Source organism: Neodiprion pinetum, chromosome 5 (genome assembly GCF_021155775.2).
Source record: "Neodiprion pinetum isolate iyNeoPine1 chromosome 5, iyNeoPine1.2, whole genome shotgun sequence".
Taxonomy (NCBI): Eukaryota; Metazoa; Arthropoda; class Insecta; order Hymenoptera; family Diprionidae; genus Neodiprion; species Neodiprion pinetum.
In genome coordinates this window covers 20,237,462-20,251,634 of record NC_060236.1, presented here as the reverse complement: position 1 = coordinate 20,251,634, position 14,173 = coordinate 20,237,462, and the positions used below count along the sequence as shown (strand labels likewise).

The following is a 14,173-nucleotide window of genomic DNA, read 5'->3' as shown; positions in this document are numbered from 1 at the left end:
TAGAGCTAAAATAGCTGGGCGTCGTGTTTCAAATCTGTTAGCACTTAGCTGATTGTTCTGTGGTACTTTTCGACGAAATTTGTTATCATAAAACAACAATACGTGATACTTACATGCATGTGTAAACGTGATTTGTAACATTATTGTATAGGAAAAATCTTACGGGCAGATTCGGTTTGCGTCACATGCACAAAGACATTGTTCATTCTGTATATTGTGAAGCAAATACCAGAATTTTTTGGGAAGTCCATCGTGCCCCAGTCTCCTCTACAACTATGGCATATGGTAAAACACTGTCAAGTAGTGAGTGAGCGCACGAGCACAAAAACCAGTTACACTAGGCATCCGACCTCGAGCGAGCTTTAGCGAGCAAGGGTTTTAAAGCTAGTTATTTTCGATTCGTACACTATTTTATTATCGACGTACCAAAATAACCGAAAAAACCGTGATATCATATTAATCGTCGAGCTCAAACGTAGAAAGTAACAATTTGTACTAAGAAAATTCTGAACGGAAATGAATGTGACTTAACGTTTGTTTCTGAGTTTTTTCGTTCATCGATGATGAAAATATATGTCAATTCAAAGTAATTTTAGTGTTTCCATTTTAGCTAAAAATTACGCACTCCGACTTTCCTGCCAATTCGAGATTCCAATGGCAAAGCGCTTCAATGGTCAGCTAATAACTCCGCCATTTTGCGACAATTGATGATAAGCCAATTTTTCTGGTACTGTCCAAATGTGAGTTAAAATACAGTCAAAATTTTAAAAAGCTTCGTTAGATATCTCCCATTAGAAAAAAAGTAACCGACGATCAACGTTTCGCTTAAGAATTATCGTATTTGATTGATTTAAAACAAAAATAATATGTGTACTTTTCACGGTCTTTCATATGGCAGCATTTGAAGAACCTGGTTTCCACTTTGAACCGACGTGAAAGATATTTTTTCTCCATTATCTGAGTTTATTATTGACCTTTTTTTGGTGTTACTTAAATATTTCGCTATATAATTATTGATTGCTTTCAGTTTTTAATCATTTGTATACCCTGATAGTACAAAATCGATGATTATAATCAACTATTTTCGTGTAAAACAATAACAAAAACCTATGTTACTATTTGTGCACGGTGTGTATAACATTTTAACAGTATTTAATGGCAATTTTAATTCTATTTTGTCTAAAATTGTTTAAACTTGTCTTGTTTACAATGAAGTATTTCAATTCATGTTTCGCGTAACACAAATTCGGTAGCTATCAATGCGCTAGTGAAATTTCTATAATTTTTTTTAATTTTCTCATAATCTTCATGGTAAAATGTGTCAATAAAGAAATTATATTAATCCTTACACAATAGTTTTGATGTGTTCTAATATTGAAATTATTTATTAGTATTCGAGGTATATTTATTAGTACCGAGGTGGTAATCGGTGGTCGGAGGTGGATGAGGAGGAGGAGGAGGAAGACGAGGAGAACAAGGTGGACGAGGAGGACGAGGATTTGTGCTCGGTGAGGTTAAAATTTACATAATATTTATTGGCAATTGTAATTATATTTCATCTAGAATTTTTCAAACTTGTCATGTTTACAATAAATTATTTCAATTCATTTTTCTCGTAAGCACAAATTCAGTAGCTATAAATGCACTAATAAAATTTATTATATTATTAGGTAATTGATTAATTATATTAATCCTTACACAATATTCTTAAAGTCTTCTTATATTGTAAATATTTATTACTATTCCAGGTATAATCCGAGGTGGTTATCGGTGGTCGCTGGAGGTGGTTGGCGTTGGTTGGAGGTGGTCGGAGGTGATCAGGGGTGGTTGCGGGTGATCGAGGTGGACGACGAGGAAGACGAGGAGAACAAGATGGACAAGGAGGACGAGTATTTGTTCCCAGTGAGTATAATATTTTTATGATGTATAATAGCAATTGTAATTATATTTTATTCAGAACTTTCAAACTTGTCATGTTTACAATGAATTATTTCAATTCATTTTTCGCGCAAGCCCTAATTCAGTACCGATCAATGCGCTAATGAAAATTCTGTAATTTTTCATAATTTTCTTTGATTCTTCTTGGTAAAATGTGTCGACGTAAAAATTATATTAATTCTTACACAATATTTTGGATATCCTACTTCCGCTACCTGATCAAACTCGAATACAAGGAGTGGACGAGGCGGACGAGAAGGTGCGGGAGGACGAGAAAAACGAGAAGGACGAGGTGGACAAGGAGGATAGAGATGGTTGACAGTAGTAGGAGATAGCAGAAGGTGATTTAAGCTGGTTGAAGGTCGTTGGAGGTAGTTGGCGGTGATTGGAGGTAGTTGGCGGTGACAGGAGGTAAACGAAGGTGGTCGAGAATGAGACTGAGGATAGAGAGGAGGAGGGAAAGGAGGAGGAGGACGAAGAGGACGAGAAGGACGGAGGTCGTCTCAGGTGATTGAAGGTGGTGAGGTAGTCTGGAGTGATGGGGCAGTGGGGTGTTAGGGTAGTGGGGTGTTGAGGTGTTTGGATGTTGGGATGATGGGGTGGTGAGGTGGTGAGGTGTTGGGGTAGTATGCGAGTGGGGTGGTGGGGCCCTTCCCTACCCTCCCCTGCCCTACCCTAATCTACCGCAACCTACCCTACCCTACTCTACCCTACCATTTTCTCTATTCTATTTGAATAAATTCTTTCATGCACTATTCCGACGTAATTTTGCGAGAGAAATCGATTAGGCGCAGTCCCAATACGCTGCGATCTTTGTATGAAAAGTTACAGCCCAAAAACGAAAACTCGTGTTTTCGACATTTTTCAGCAGTTGCTTTTTCCTTCGCCATTTCTCTCCTGTAGGTCCCACCCTCTTTTCGCTGCATTTTCTGAGTTCCTGAGGGTCCAATTGGTCAGGTAAGGGTCGTACAAATCGAATCTAAGACCAAAAATTTTCGACTCCGAAAATGAAGAAAAAGTAAGGCTTTGCATTTTTGACGAAAATTTTTGCGATTCTGAAAAGTGCTGGAATAAATTCGTTGTGGCACTGTTTCGACGTAATTTTGCGAGAGAAATTGATTAAGCGCGGTCCCAATTCGCTGCGATCTTTGTATGAAAAGTTACAGCCCAAAAACGAAAACTCGTGTTTTCGACATTTTTCAGCAGTTGCTTTTTCCTTCGCCATTTCTCTCCTGTTGGTCCCACCTTATTTTCGCTGCATTTTCTGAGTTCCTGAGGGTCCAATTGGTCAGGTAAGGGTCACACAAATCGAACTGAGACCCAAAATTTTTGGCTCCGAAAATGAAGAAAAAGTAAGGCTAACCCCTTTGCATTTTTGGCGAAAATTTTTGCGATTCTGAAAAGTGCTGGAATAAATTCGTTGTGGCACTGTTTCGACGTAATTTTGCGAGAGAAATCGATTAAGCGCGGTCCCAATTCGCTGCGATCTTTGTATGAAAAGTTACAGCCCAAAAACGAAAACTCGTGTTTTCGAGATTTTTCAACAGTTGCTTTTTCCTTCGCCATTTCTCTCCTGTTGGTCCCACCCTCTTTTCGCTGCATCTTCTGAGTTCCTGAGGGTCCAATTGGTCAGGTAAGGGTCATAGAAATCGAATCTGAGACCAAAAATTTTCGACTCCGAAAATGAAGAAAAAGTAAGGCTTTGCATTTTTGACGAAAATTTTTGCGATTCTGAAAAGTGCTGGAATAAATTCGTTGTGGCACTGTTTCGACGTAATTTTGCGAGAGAAATCGATTAAGCGCGGTCTCAATTCGCTGCGATCTTTGTGTGAAAAGTTACAGCCCAAAAACGAAAACTCGTGTTTTCGACATTTTTCAGCAGTTGCTTTTTCCTTCGCCATTTCTCTCCTGTTGGTCCCACCCTATTTTCGCTGCATTTTCTGAGTTCCTGAGGGTCCAATTGGTCAGGTAAAGGTCACACAAATCGAACTGAGACCCAAAATTTTTGGCTCCGAAAATGAAGAAAAAGTAAGGCTAACCCCTTTGCATTTTTGGCGAAAATTTTTGCGATTCTGAAAAGTGCTGGAATAAATTCGTTGTGGCACTGTTTCGACGTAATTTTGCGAGAGAAATCGATTAAGCGCGGTCCCAATTCGCTGCGATCTTTGTATGAAAAGTTACAGCCCAAAAACGAAAACTCGTGTTTTCGACATTTTTCAGCAGTTGCTTTTTCCTTCGCCATTTCTCTCCTGTTGGTCCCACCCTATTTTCGCTGCATTTTCTGAGTTCCTGAGGGTCCAATTGGTCAGGTAAAGGTCACACAAATCGAACTAAGACCCAAAATTTTTGGCTCCGAAAATGAAGAAAAAGTAAGGCTAACCCCTTTGCATTTTTGGCGAAAATTTTTGCGATTCTGAAAAGTGCTGGAATAAATTCGTTGTGGCACTGTTTCGACGTAATTTTGCGAGAGAAATCGATTAAGCGCGGTCCCAATTCGCTGCGATCTTTGTGTGAAAAGTTACAGCCCAAAAACGAAAACTCGTGTTTTCGACATTTTTCAGCAGTTGCTTTTTCCTTCGCCATTTCTCTCCTGTTGGTCCCACCCTATTTTCGCTGCATTTTCTGAGTTCCTGAGGGTCCAATTGGTCAGGTAAAGGTCACACAAATCGAACTGAGACCCAAAATTTTTGGCTCCGAAAATGAAGAAAAAGTAAGGCTAACCCCTTTGCATTTTTGGCGAAAATTTTTGCGATTCTGAAAAGTGCTGGAATAAATTCGTTGTGGCACTGTTTCGACGTAATTTTGCGAGAGAAATCGATTAAGCGCGGTCCCAATTCGCTGCGATCTTTGTATGAAAAGTTACAGCCCAAAAACGAAAACTCGTGTTTTCGAGATTTTTCAACAGTTGCTTTTTCCTTCGCCATTTCTCTCCTGTTGGTCCCACCCTATTTTCGCTGCATTTTCTGAGTTCCTGAGGGTCCAATTGGTCAGGTAAGGGTCATAGAAATCGAATCTGAGACCAAAAATTTTTGGCTCCGAAAATGAAGAAAAAGTAAGGCTAACCCCTTTGCATTTTTGGCGAAAATTTTCGTGATTTTGAAAAGTGCTGGAATAAATTCGTTGTGGCACTATTCCGACGTCATTTTGCGAGAGAAATCGATTGAGCGCGGTCCCAATACGCTGCGATCTTTGTATGAAAAGTTACAGCCCAAAAACGAAAACTCGTGTTTTCGACATTTTTCAGCAGTTGCTTTTTCCTTCGCCATTTCTCTCCTGTTGGTCCCACCCTATTTTCGCTGCATTTTCTGAGTTCCTGAGGGTCCAATTGGTCAGGTAAAGGTCACACAAATCGAACTGAGACCCAAAATTTTTGGCTCCGAAAATGAAGAAAAAGTAAGGCTAACCCCTTTGCATTTTTGGCGAAAATTTTTGCGATTCTGAAAAGTGCTGGAATAAATTCGTTGTGGCACTGTTTCGACGTAATTTTGCGAGAGAAATCGATTAAGCGCGGTCCCAATTCGCTGCGATCTTTGTATGAAAAGTTACAGCCCAAAAACGAAAACTCGTGTTTTCGAGATTTTTCAACAGTTGCTTTTTCCTTCGCCATTTCTCTCCTGTTGGTCCCACCCTCTTTTCGCTGCATCTTCTGAGTTCCTGAGGGTCCAATTGGTCAGGTAAGGGTCATAGAAATCGAATCTGAGACCAAAAATTTTCGACTCCGAAAATGAAGAAAAAGTAAGGCTTTGCATTTTTGACGAAAATTTTTGCGATTCTGAAAAGTGCTGGAATAAATTCGTTGTGGCACTGTTTCGACGTAATTTTGCGAGAGAAATCGATTAAGCGCGGTCCCAATTCGCTGCGATCTTTGTGTGAAAAGTTACAGCCCAAAAACGAAAACTCGTGTTTTCGACATTTTTCAGCAGTTGCTTTTTCCTTCGCCATTTCTCTCCTGTTGGTCCCACCCTATTTTCGCTGCATTTTCTGAGTTCCTGAGGGTCCAATTGGTCAGGTAAAGGTCACACAAATCGAACTGAGACCCAAAATTTTTGGCTCCGAAAATGAAGAAAAAGTAAGGCTAACCCCTTTGCATTTTTGGCGAAAATTTTTGCGATTCTGAAAAGTGCTGGAATAAATTCGTTGTGGCACTGTTTCGACGTAATTTTGCGAGAGAAATCGATTAAGCGCGGTCCCAATTCGCTGCGATCTTTGTGTGAAAAGTTACAGCCCAAAAACGAAAACTCGTGTTTTCGACATTTTTCAGCAGTTGCTTTTTCCTTCGCCATTTCTCTCCTGTTGGTCCCACCCTATTTTCGCTGCATTTTCTGAGTTCCTGAGGGTCCAATTGGTCAGGTAAAGGTCACACAAATCGAACTGAGACCCAAAATTTTTGGCTCCGAAAATGAAGAAAAAGTAAGGCTAACCCCTTTGCATTTTTGGCGAAAATTTTTGCGATTCTGAAAAGTGCTGGAATAAATTCGTTGTGGCACTGTTTCGACGTAATTTTGCGAGAGAAATCGATTAAGCGCGGTCCCAATTCGCTGCGATCTTTGTATGAAAAGTTACAGCCCAAAAACGAAAACTCGTGTTTTCGAGATTTTTCAACAGTTGCTTTTTCCTTCGCCATTTCTCTCCTGTTGGTCCCACCCTCTTTTCGCTGCATCTTCTGAGTTCCTGAGGGTCCAATTGGTCAGGTAAGGGTCATAGAAATCGAATCTGAGACCAAAAATTTTTGGCTCCGAAAATGAAGAAAAAGTAAGGCTAACCCCTTTGCATTTTTGGCGAAAATTTTCGTGATTTTGAAAAGTGCTGGAATAAATTCGTTGTGGCACTATTCCGACGTCATTTTGCGAGAGAAATCGATTGAGCGCGGTCCCAATACGCTGCGATCTTTGTATGAAAAGTTACAGCCCAAAAACGAAAACTCGTGTTTTCGACATTTTTCAGCAGTTGCTTTTTCCTTCGCCATTTCTCTCCTGTTAGTCCCACCCTATTTTCGCTGCATTTTCTGAGTTCCTGAGGGTCCAATTGGTCAGGTAAAGGTCACACAAATCGAACTGAGACCCAAAATTTTTGGCTCCGAAAATGAAGAAAAAGTAAGGCTAACCCCTTTGCATTTTTGGCGAAAATTTTTGCGATTCTGAAAAGTGCTGGAATAAATTCGTTGTGGCACTGTTTCGACGTAATTTTGCGAGAGAAATTGATTAAGCGCGGTCCCAATTCGCTGCGATCTTTGTATGAAAAGTTACAGCCCAAAAACGAAAACTCGTGTTTTCGACATTTTTCAGCAGTTGCTTTTTCCTTCGCCATTTCTCTCCTGTTGGTCCCACCTTATTTTCGCTGCATTTTCTGAGTTCCTGAGGGTCCAATTGGTCAGGTAAGGGTCACACAAATCGAACTGAGACCCAAAATTTTTGGCTCCGAAAATGAAGAAAAAGTAAGGCTAACCCCTTTGCATTTTTGGCGAAAATTTTTGCGATTCTGAAAAGTGCTGGAATAAATTCGTTGTGGCACTGTTTCGACGTAATTTTGCGAGAGAAATCGATTAAGCGCGGTCCCAATTCGCTGCGATCTTTGTATGAAAAGTTACAGCCCAAAAACGAAAACTCGTGTTTTCGAGATTTTTCAACAGTTGCTTTTTCCTTCGCCATTTCTCTCCTGTTGGTCCCACCCTCTTTTCGCTGCATCTTCTGAGTTCCTGAGGGTCCAATTGGTCAGGTAAGGGTCATAGAAATCGAATCTGAGACCAAAAATTTTCGACTCCGAAAATGAAGAAAAAGTAAGGCTTTGCATTTTTGACGAAAATTTTTGCGATTCTGAAAAGTGCTGGAATAAATTCGTTGTGGCACTGTTTCGACGTAATTTTGCGAGAGAAATCGATTAAGCGCGGTCCCAATTCGCTGCGATCTTTGTGTGAAAAGTTACAGCCCAAAAACGAAAACTCGTGTTTTCGACATTTTTCAGCAGTTGCTTTTTCCTTCGCCATTTCTCTCCTGTTGGTCCCACCCTATTTTCGCTGCATTTTCTGAGTTCCTGAGGGTCCAATTGGTCAGGTAAAGGTCACACAAATCGAACTGAGACCCAAAATTTTTGGCTCCGAAAATGAAGAAAAAGTAAGGCTAACCCCTTTGCATTTTTGGCGAAAATTTTTGCGATTCTGAAAAGTGCTGGAATAAATTCGTTGTGGCACTGTTTCGACGTAATTTTGCGAGAGAAATCGATTAAGCGCGGTCCCAATTCGCTGCGATCTTTGTATGAAAAGTTACAGCCCAAAAACGAAAACTCGTGTTTTCGACATTTTTCAGCAGTTGCTTTTTCCTTCGCCATTTCTCTCCTGTTGGTCCCACCCTATTTTCGCTGCATTTTCTGAGTTCCTGAGGGTCCAATTGGTCAGGTAAGGGTCATAGAAATCGAATCTGAGACCAAAAATTTTTGGCTCCGAAAATGAAGAAAAAGTGAGGCTAACCCCTTTGCATTTTTGGCGAAAATTTTCGTGATTTTGAAAAGTGCTGGAATAAATTCGTTGTGGCACTATTCCGACGTCATTTTGCGAGAGAAATCGATTGAGCGCGGTCCCAATACGCTGCGATCTTTGTATGAAAAGTTACAGCCCAAAAACGAAAACTCGTGTTTTCGACATTTTTCAGCAGTTGCTTTTTCCTTCGCCATTTCTCTCCTGTTGGTCCCACCCTATTTTCGCTGCATTTTCTGAGTTCCTGAGGGTCCAATTGGTCAGGTAAAGGTCACACAAATCGAACTAAGACCCAAAATTTTTGGCTCCGAAAATGAAGAAAAAGTAAGGCTAACCCCTTTGCATTTTTGGCGAAAATTTTTGCGATTCTGAAAAGTGCTGGAATAAATTCGTTGTGGCACTGTTTCGACGTAATTTTGCGAGAGAAATCGATTAAGCGCGGTCCCAATTCGCTGCGATCTTTGTGTGAAAAGTTACAGCCCAAAAACGAAAACTCGTGTTTTCGACATTTTTCAGCAGTTGCTTTTTCCTTCGCCATTTCTCTCCTGTTGGTCCCACCCTATTTTCGCTGCATTTTCTGAGTTCCTGAGGGTCCAATTGGTCAGGTAAAGGTCACACAAATCGAACTGAGACCCAAAATTTTTGGCTCCGAAAATGAAGAAAAAGTAAGGCTAACCCCTTTGCATTTTTGGCGAAAATTTTTGCGATTCTGAAAAGTGCTGGAATAAATTCGTTGTGGCACTGTTTCGACGTAATTTTGCGAGAGAAATCGATTAAGCGCGGTCCCAATTCGCTGCGATCTTTGTATGAAAAGTTACAGCCCAAAAACGAAAACTCGTGTTTTCGAGATTTTTCAACAGTTGCTTTTTCCTTCGCCATTTCTCTCCTGTTGGTCCCACCCTCTTTTCGCTGCATCTTCTGAGTTCCTGAGGGTCCAATTGGTCAGGTAAGGGTCATAGAAATCGAATCTGAGACCAAAAATTTTTGGCTCCGAAAATGAAGAAAAAGTAAGGCTAACCCCTTTGCATTTTTGGCGAAAATTTTCGTGATTTTGAAAAGTGCTGGAATAAATTCGTTGTGGCACTATTCCGACGTCATTTTGCGAGAGAAATCGATTGAGCGCGGTCCCAATACGCTGCGATCTTTGTATGAAAAGTTACAGCCCAAAAACGAAAACTCGTGTTTTCGAGATTTTTCAACAGTTGCTTTTTCCTTCGCCATTTCTCTCCTGTTGGTCCCACCCTCTTTTCGCTGCATCTTCTGAGTTCCTGAGGGTCCAATTGGTCAGGTAAGGGTCATAGAAATCGAATCTGAGACCAAAAATTTTCGACTCCGAAAATGAAGAAAAAGTAAGGCTTTGCATTTTTGACGAAAATTTTTGCGATTCTGAAAAGTGCTGGAATAAATTCGTTGTGGCACTGTTTCGACGTAATTTTGCGAGAGAAATCGATTAAGCGCGGTCCCAATTCGCTGCGATCTTTGTGTGAAAAGTTACAGCCCAAAAACGAAAACTCGTGTTTTCGACATTTTTCAGCAGTTGCTTTTTCCTTCGCCATTTCTCTCCTGTTGGTCCCACCCTATTTTCGCTGCATTTTCTGAGTTCCTAAGGGTCCAATTGGTCAGGTAAAGGTCACACAAATCGAACTGAGACCCAAAATTTTTGGCTCCGAAAATGAAGAAAAAGTAAGGCTAACCCCTTTGCATTTTTGGCGAAAATTTTTGCGATTCTGAAAAGTGCTGGAATAAATTCGTTGTGGCACTATTCCGACGTCATTTTGCGAGAGAAATCGATTGAGCGCGGTCCCAATACGCTGCGATCTTTGTATGAAAAGTTACAGCCCAAAAACGAAAACTCGTGTTTTCGACATTTTTCAGCAGTTGCTTTTTCCTTCGCCATTTCTCTCCTGTTAGTCCCACCCTATTTTCGCTGCATTTTCTGAGTTCCTGAGGGTCCAATTGGTCAGGTAAAGGTCACACAAATCGAACTGAGACCCAAAATTTTTGGCTCCGAAAATGAAGAAAAAGTAAGGCTAACCCCTTTGCATTTTTGGCGAAAATTTTTGCGATTCTGAAAAGTGCTGGAATAAATTCGTTGTGGCACTGTTTCGACGTAATTTTGCGAGAGAAATCGATTAAGCGCGGTCCCAATTCGCTGCGATCTTTGTATGAAAAGTTACAGCCCAAAAACGAAAACTCGTGTTTTCGAGATTTTTCAACAGTTGCTTTTTCCTTCGCCATTTCTCTCCTGTTGGTCCCACCCTCTTTTCGCTGCATCTTCTGAGTTCCTGAGGGTCCAATTGGTCAGGTAAGGGTCATAGAAATCGAATCTGAGACCAAAAATTTTCGACTCCGAAAATGAAGAAAAAGTAAGGCTTTGCATTTTTGACGAAAATTTTTGCGATTCTGAAAAGTGCTGGAATAAATTCGTTGTGGCACTGTTTCGACGTAATTTTGCGAGAGAAATCGATTAAGCGCGGTCCCAATTCGCTGCGATCTTTGTGTGAAAAGTTACAGCCCAAAAACGAAAACTCGTGTTTTCGACATTTTTCAGCAGTTGCTTTTTCCTTCGCCATTTCTCTCCTGTTGGTCCCACCCTATTTTCGCTGCATTTTCTGAGTTCCTGAGGGTCCAATTGGTCAGGTAAAGGTCACACAAATCGAACTGAGACCCAAAATTTTTGGCTCCGAAAATGAAGAAAAAGTAAGGCTAACCCCTTTGCATTTTTGGCGAAAATTTTTGCGATTCTGAAAAGTGCTGGAATAAATTCGTTGTGGCACTGTTTCGACGTAATTTTGCGAGAGAAATCGATTAAGCGCGGTCCCAATTCGCTGCGATCTTTGTATGAAAAGTTACAGCCCAAAAACGAAAACTCGTGTTTTCGAGATTTTTCAACAGTTGCTTTTTCCTTCGCCATTTCTCTCCTGTTGGTCCCACCCTCTTTTCGCTGCATCTTCTGAGTTCCTGAGGGTCCAATTGGTCAGGTAAGGGTCATAGAAATCGAATCTGAGACCAAAAATTTTCGACTCCGAAAATGAAGAAAAAGTAAGGCTAACCCCTTTGCATTTTTGGCGAAAATTTTTGCGATTCTGAAAAGTGCTGGAATAAATTCGTTGTGGCACTGTTTCGACGTAATTTTGCGAGAGAAATCGATTAAGCGCGGTCCCAATTCGCTGCGATCTTTGTATGAAAAGTTACAGCCCAAAAACGAAAACTCGTGTTTTCGAGATTTTTCAACAGTTGCTTTTTCCTTCGCCATTTCTCTCCTGTTGGTCCCACCCTCTTTTCGCTGCATCTTCTGAGTTCCTGAGGGTCCAATTGGTCAGGTAAGGGTCATAGAAATCGAATCTGAGACCAAAAATTTTCGACTCCGAAAATGAAGAAAAAGTAAGGCTAACCCCTTTGCATTTTTGGCGAAAATTTTTGCGATTCTGAAAAGTGCTGGAATAAATTCGTTGTGGCACTGTTTCGACGTAATTTTGCGAGAGAAATTGATTAAGCGCGGTCCCAATTCGCTGCGATCTTTGTATGAAAAGTTACAGCCCAAAAACGAAAACTCGTGTTTTCGACATTTTTCAGCAGTTGCTTTTTCCTTTGCCATTTCTCTCCTGTTGGTCCCACCCTATTTTCGCTGCATTTTCTGAGTTCCTGAGGGTCCTATTGGTCAGGTAAATGTCACACAAATCGAACTGAGACCCAAAATTTTTGGCTCCGAAAATGAAGAAAAAGTAAGGCTAACCCCTTTGCATTTTTGGCGAAAATTTTTGCGATTCTGAAAAGTGCTGGAATAAATTCGTTGTGGCACTGTTTCGACGTAATTTTGCGAGAGAAATCGATTAAGCGCGGTCCTAATTCGCTGCGATCTTTGTATGAAAAGTTACAGCCCAAAAACGAAAACTCGTGTTTTCGAGATTTTTCAACAGTTGCTTTTTCCTTCGCCATTTCTCTCCTGTTGGTCCCACCCTCTTTTCGCTGCATCTTCTGAGTTCCTGAGGGTCCAATTGGTCAGGTAAGGGTCATAGAAATCGAATCCCCGACCAAAAATTTTCGACTCCGAAAATGAAGAAAAAGTAAGGCTAACCCCTTTGCATTTTTGGCGAAAATTTTTGCGATTTTGAAAAGTGCTGGAATAAATTCGATGTGGCACTATTCCGACGTCATTTTGCGAGAGAAATCGATTGAGCGCGGTCCCAATACGCTGCGATCTTTGTATGAAAAGTTACAGCCTAAAAACGAAAACTCGTGTTTCCGACATTTTTCAGCAGTAGCTTCTTCCTTTGCCATTTCTCTTCTGTTGGTCCCACCCTCTTTTCGCTGCATTTTCTGAGTTTCTGAGGGTCCAATTGGTCAGGTAAGGGTCATACAAATCGAATCTGAGACCAAAAATTTTTGGCTCCGAAAATGAAGAAAAAGTAAGGCTAACCCCTTTGCATTTTTGGCGAAAATTTTCGTGATTTTGAAAAGTGCTGGAATAAATTCGTTGTGGCACTATTCCGACGTCATTTTGCGAGAGAAATCGATTGAGCGCGGTCCCAATACGCTGCGATCTTTGTATGAAAAGTTACAGCCCAAAAACGAAAACTCGTGTTTTCGACATTTTTCAGCAGTTGCTTTTTCCTTCGCCATTTCTCTCCTGTTGGTCCCACCCTATTTTCGCTGCATTTTCTGAGTTCCTGAGGGTCCAATTGGTCAGGTAAAGGTCACACAAATCGAACTGAGACCCAAAATTTTTGGCTCCGAAAATGAAGAAAAAGTAAGGCTAACCCCTTTGCATTTTTGGCGAAAATTTTTGCGATTCTGAAAAGTGCTGGAATAAATTCGTTGTGGCACTGTTTCGACGTAATTTTGCGAGAGAAATCGATTAAGTGCAGTCTCAATACGCTGCGATCCTTGTATGAAAAGTTACAGCCCAAAAACGAAAACTCGTGTTTCCGACATTTTTCAGCAGTAGCTTCTTCCTTTGCCATTTCTCTTCTGTTGGTCCTATGTTCTTTTTGCTACGTTTTCTGAGTTCCTGAGGGTCCAGTTAGTTAGGAAAGGGTCATACAAATCGAATCTGAGACCAAGAATAACGAATTGTCATTTTCTGATAATAAATTCCGTCAAAAAGTACCACGGAACAATCAGCTCAGTGCTAACAGATATGAAACACGACGCCCAGCAATTTTAGCTTGAACTGAACGAGGCTATTGTCATGCATTCCTATTTATACTGTGCAACCACTCATCAATTGCATTATGTTGATCCTGGTCGTTAGGTTTTCTTTCCGATTCAATATCTCATCTGAAGCATGCATATTGGTTTGATAGTACAAAACATGACGTTTTCAATGATCAAACTCGCAAACTTGAAAATTAATCCTGAAAGTCAAAAGTCACCAGGTCAGGGACCTGGACAGCCAGAACTACGGAGCGCCTGTCCTGGAAGTCAAGTTTCACCAGGTAGTGGATCTTGAGCGCAGAAACTATGGAACGCGTGTCCTGGAAGTCGAGTTTCACCAGGTAGCGGACATGGAGCGCAAGTACCACGCAGTGCTTATCCTAGAAATCAAGTTTACCAGGTAGCGGACCTGGAGTGTAGAAACTACGGAGCGCTTGTCCTGGAACTCAAGTTTCACCAGGAAGCGGACCCGGAGTACAGGAACCACGGAGGTAGAGAACCCGTACCGCTCGAAATCTGCGGAGCGCGATTCTCTTACGTCCTCTCAACTGCGCGGTTGTTTCCAGACTGAGGAATTCGGCTAGCCGATTTTAGATTGATGACGTCAAG

General features: G+C 41.1%; 1 long non-coding RNA gene across 1 annotated transcript; it reads left to right on the top strand.

Moving 5' to 3' along the window:
• Positions 1-511: 511 nt before the first annotated feature.
• On the top strand, positions 512-2,644 carry LOC124218833 (uncharacterized). The gene is made up of 4 exons (XR_006883189.2): positions 512-740; positions 1,392-1,508; positions 1,749-1,902; positions 2,175-2,644. It is a non-coding gene; the product is annotated as an uncharacterized lncRNA (long non-coding RNA).
• The last annotated feature ends 11,529 nt before the right edge of the window (positions 2,645-14,173 follow it).